Source organism: Engraulis encrasicolus, chromosome 19 (assembly GCF_034702125.1).
Source record: "Engraulis encrasicolus isolate BLACKSEA-1 chromosome 19, IST_EnEncr_1.0, whole genome shotgun sequence".
Taxonomy (NCBI): domain Eukaryota; kingdom Metazoa; phylum Chordata; class Actinopteri; order Clupeiformes; family Engraulidae; genus Engraulis; species Engraulis encrasicolus.
The window spans coordinates 16,035,382-16,040,381 of NC_085875.1; positions in this window are offsets into that span (position 1 = coordinate 16,035,382).

Genomic DNA, 5,000 nt, shown 5'->3' on the forward strand with positions numbered 1-5,000 from the left:
TCTCTCTCTCTCTCTCACTCTCTCTCTCTCTCTCTCTCTCTCTCGCTCTCCGTGTCCCTCGCCTGGAGTCCAGCTCCAGTTTAAATGTTTTCCAGGCCTTGTCGCCGGAGAAAATAAATGTCCTTTAATTTTGGAGAGTGGGAAAAATGACAAACCCAGACCAGGTCCGCCTTCCTCCGGCGGCACAGATTTAATTTCCACAAATAATTCGGAGTGCTTTGTTCTGTTGCGGCAGCGGCGGCCGGTGTCGGTGTCGGTGTCGTTGTCGTGTCTGCTGTTTGCCGCAGAGACAGAATGGCTACTGCAGCTGCCCTTGCTGAGGAGTGGGAAGAGGTGGAGGGGGGCGCAAACGGAGGGTAGGGGGTGGGGGGGGGGGGGGGGGGCTGGGGCGGTGTAGAAAGGGGAGGCCGCCGGTAATTTGGGAGATGCAGTGGCTATCTGTGTGATTGCTCTGGTTCTGGGGGGGTAGTCCATCACTTCACAATAACTCACCCGCCCAGCCCAGCCCAGCCCAGCCCAGCGCTCTCTGTTGCGCTGTACGCTGCACGCTCACGCCGTGCTGGCTGGCTGACTGACTGACTGACTGACTGACTGTGGCCTCAAACCTGAGCCCCGTGCCTTCTTCCCATCACTCCGATTAGAAAAGACCTACACGCCTCGCCTCTCGCCTCCTCTTCTCCTCTCTTCTTCTCTCTTCTGTTCGTCTGATTAGAAAAGAGACCTGCGTCGCTCCTCTCCTCTGCGTTTCATTCATCTGATTAGAAAAGAGACCTGCTCATCTCATCTCATCCTCTCTCTCTCTCTCTCTCTCTCTCTCTCTCTCTCTCTCTCTCTCTCGTTCGTCTGATTAGAAAGGGGAGACTGCCCACCTCACGTCTCATGCTGATAACTCCTGATCCTGACTACATACTTCTCCCTTCTTCTCTCTTGCTTCTCTCTTCTTGCTTCTCTCAGCTCCTCTCTTCTCTTTCACTCCTCAAATTAGACAATTCTGTCTCGTCTCTCCTCTCCTCATCTCTCCTTCTCTCCTCCCCTCTTCTCTGATGTCGTCCCCTCTCCTCTCTTCTCCTCTCCTCTCCTCTCCTCTCCCATCCTCTCCTCTCATTTCCTCTGCTTACCTGATTAAGTCTTACCATGCTCAACATTCCTGTGTGTGTGTACACGTGTGTGTGTGCACGTGTGTGTGCGCGCGTGTGTGTGTGTGTGTGTGTGCGTGTGTGTGTGCGTGTGTGTGTGCGCGTGTGTGTGTGCGTGTGTAATGAAATATAATATGTTTCCAGCATAACCATTCCCAGTTAACATTGAAATATGCATATACTGCACAGTACTGTTCAAATCACGCGCAGCACACACAATATTAGTAATGCTAATGGAACAAGATGCTCTCAATAAGATTTTTTTCAATAGGTGAAAAAAAACCATTCCATTACATAACATATATGTTTAGTCTATGCAGATTATATTACATTGCATTTAGCTATTAGGCAAAGTAACTTACAAATGAGAACATACCTAGCAACATTCAATGTGTGGTGAAAAATGCAGAGTACACAGGCACGTCAAGGTTAGTGCACATACAAAAGAAAAATGCAGGGATCTGTCAGGTGATGCATTAGTCGTTTTTTGTTGCCATTATGAAGAAGGAAAATTGATAAATACAACCATATCCTAACAGTAGGCCTAATATAGTCTAAAATAATTAAGCAAAATGGTCTGAAAGGTGGTGCAAGTTGTATATTTTAGTGTTTTTTTTAGTGATCATTAGTTTGTGTATTCTATACGACCTCCATCAATTTACTATATTCTATATAATACACTATATTTTATACAGTAAATATGTAATTCTATTTAGATAATTTCAATAGTAAATGTATTAATAATACATTATAATTTATTAATGAATGTATTTTAATTTGTTATACATCATGAATCTATTACAAATAGTTTTTTCTCTGGTATTTAGTACTTAGTATTTCTCTGGTTCTGGCAATGTTTTCTCTAATGCATGGCGATATAGCATGTACCGTAGATGACTTGATTTCAGGTGACTTATAATTAGATCCTTAGCTCACCTCCTTAGCCCAGTAGAGGAACCAATTAGTCACAATTCCTCTTTTAAGGCATCAGACATACCAAAGCCGAATGGAACGGACGCGAGACGAACGAGGTCTTTCTGCTTAATTTCGGCCTGTGTGTTCTACTCTGCCTTTCACACTGACAGCGTCGGCGTGCGCGGCCAGTCCTGTTCAAAACCCCCCCACAGCCAAAGCTAGCGTGCTACTTTGCCATTCATTTGAATGAGACACCGCCGGTCAAAAATACGCTCGAGTTCTATTTTCCAAATGCAGCGCTGACGTGTGTAAGGACAGATATGCTTCAATGTATTTTCACAGACGCCGGTAAAAATCGCGGCCGTTCCTCAACACTTTACCGCCCTAGTGTGTAAGACCCCTAAGTGTATACAAATAGGCCTAGTGTAAAACTCGGCCATTTCTACAGCAGTACCTTTGCTATTTACGATATACTGCCAGTCACCCAAAAGCATCTCTCTCTCTCTCTCTCTCTCTCTCTCTCTCTCTCTCTCTCTCTCTCTCTCTCTCTCTCTCCATTCTGTCCTCCGTTCTCCTAATTCCTCTCTCTCCTCCTCTTCTCCTCTGCTCTTAGTCTGTACCTGGCCTGTCTGTAGTTATTTACAGGGATGTGTGTGTGTGTCCGAGTGTGTCAGTGCTGCTGTGTGTATCTAGGTGAGAGGAGAGAGTGAGAGAGTGAGCATGGTGTATGTGTGCACCCAGCTTGGCCCGTGTGCGTGTGTATGTGTGTGTGCGTGCTTGTGTGTGTGTGAGAGAGAGGGAGAGAGAGAGAGAGAGTTTGACAGACCGTCCAGGGAGGTCCTCTCTCTGCGTGTGAGAGGTGGAGCGGTGCCAAGCATGGGGCGGGGGGGGGGGTGGGTCAACAGCAGGATGCCCCCCCTTTCCCCCAACCCCACCACACACACACACACACACACTCTCTCTCACACACACACACACACACACACACACACACACACACACACACACACACACACACACACACACACACACACACATCATCATCAGCCATCATCCTGCCTGACGACCATATGCAACCAAGACAGAAGAGGAGAGGAGGAGGAACTCAGTTCACTGGGGGGGGGGGGGGGGGGGGGAGTCCCAGAGTACTCTCTCACACACTTATTATTACGGAGGTTGGCGCAGAGGGGCTAAGGCAAGCAAAGAGGAGTGGAGAGGCAAAAATGTTGACAAAAGGCCCTACCCTGGCGCTAACGGCAGAGGCGATTCTAGGGTCAGATGGGGCCCCAAGCGAAAATGCAAAAGAATGAACATTTGAACCAAAATCACCACTACTGTAGTAGAGTATGGGCTATCATTAACCATCTAGGGGCTTGGGGGCCCCAAGCGGCTGCCTGCCTTGCCTGGTGGCAAGATGCGCCTCTGGCGCTAACGGTAGGGCACTCGTCTACTATGCGACTGACCCAGGTTTCATTCCAACCCGGGCCCTTTGCCAACCCTTCCCCGTCTCTCTCTCCCAACTCGCTTCCTGTCTCTCCTGCACTATCCTGTCATGAACAAACCAATAAAGGCTTGGAAAGCCCCCCAAAAAAATACTTCTAATTTTTTTCCGCAAATGAGGAGCGAATTTCACCATCAGCGGCCAGTGAAATCAGCAGCAATTGACTCAATTTACTCTTGTGCCTTTACATGACAAGGCATGCTGGGTCACCAGCACTAATTGAGCATTGCTCTTGAAAGGGCTTGTTTAAAGTGATTATGAATGCCCGTTATCAATTCGCTCAATTAAGTCAGACATACACTACGTTACAATAACACCATCCATCTACAATGGTAATAATGTAGTGCTCGTGTGAATTTCAATTGGCGCTAGTGGCTTAACACTGGAGTAGATTCAATGCACACACTCACGTTCGTGCACACACACACACACACACACACACACACACACACACAGAGCCACTTAATTAAAACCAAATCTCAGCTAAAGTGGGCATTATGCAGTCCTTAGATACTGCAGTGGAGGGAGGCCACTACACACTACAGCATGCTCTCTCTCACACATACACACACACACGCACACGCACACGCACACGCACACACACACACACACACACATACACAGCCCCTGAGCTCCATCAGACAGGAGTGTTGTAATGCACAGCATCTGTGCCAAAACACACACGTGCGCGCATGCACGCACACACACACACACACACACACACACACACACACACACACACACACACACACACACACACACACACACACACACACCCCAATCCATCGCACCCACCCCTCCACCTCTCGTCCTCCCCTTCCTGCCATGTTAATATGGGGAATAAATGAATGTATTCTGCCTGGTGTGTAGGAAAATAATTATGCTAACACTAGCCCAGTGTGCAGTCCTGCTGACCTATGGGGGAGGAGAGGAGTGCAGAGCAGAGGAGCCGCAAACACATGAGGCTGTCTGTCAGTCATAGCCATGCCGGGGCCCAGTGTCCAGGAGCAGGGGCAGGGGCAGGGGCAGGGGCAGGGGCAGGGGCAGGGGCAGGGGCAAGGGTGGATGGTTGTGTGTGTGTGTGTGTGTGTGTGTGGGTCAGTGGGCTGACAGGCCAGTGATGGGCCGTCTTCACTCAGAGCTGGCAGTGCACTGCGGGGAGTGGAGTGGAGGAGTACAGAGCAGAGGAGGAGAAAAGAGCGACGGGAAGGGTGGACCACAGCACACTCGTTTACCACCATCAGGGCCAATGACGGCTTTGGCTGGGCCCAGGACAAAGTCATCTAACCTATCCAACCCCCCCCACACACACACACACCCACCGCCACCCCATACATACAATGTAATAAGTACCCAATTCTAGACCCCTCCTGGACAATAAACCCTTTTGTGCCCTTTTGTCGGCTTCACTGACCACGATCACTTGTTCACTCATGACATCCAGTATA